We start from the raw sequence: 471 nt of genomic DNA, 5'->3' as shown, positions 1-471 counted from the left end.
TAACTCCAGTGAAATTATTTTAAACTTAGTGAGGACTAGATTAGGACTGGATTTAAAGAGGATTCTGGTTTCCAATTTGGCCCCAGGTGCATCTGTTAAAACACCAACGGAGACAACTTCTCTCTGATCCTTTATTACAATCAAGCATCAGTATAAGCCTCGGCGTGGGTAGCTCTGCTATGGCTGTATGTGTAAAAGAAATAAATAACATTGTAAAGGCTACCATACAAAATGCATAGGAATCATATATGCTAGTAAATAATAACAATAAACCCACTATTAATTACATTATCTTAATGAGCAAGGACGTTCAACAATTGCCATTATATCGAATCAACAGCCAGGTGTAACCTAGGTAACAGGTGAAGAACACAAACAAGCAAATTTTCAAATGTTCCAGAACTATAGACCAATACAACAACAGGCTTAAATGAACTGACAACTTAAGTTATATGACTTACAGTTCTCAAA

This window comes from Etheostoma spectabile, chromosome 10 (assembly GCF_008692095.1).
Source record: "Etheostoma spectabile isolate EspeVRDwgs_2016 chromosome 10, UIUC_Espe_1.0, whole genome shotgun sequence".
Taxonomy (NCBI): Eukaryota; Metazoa; Chordata; class Actinopteri; order Perciformes; family Percidae; genus Etheostoma; species Etheostoma spectabile.
Note: the sequence above shows the minus strand (reverse complement) of the source record.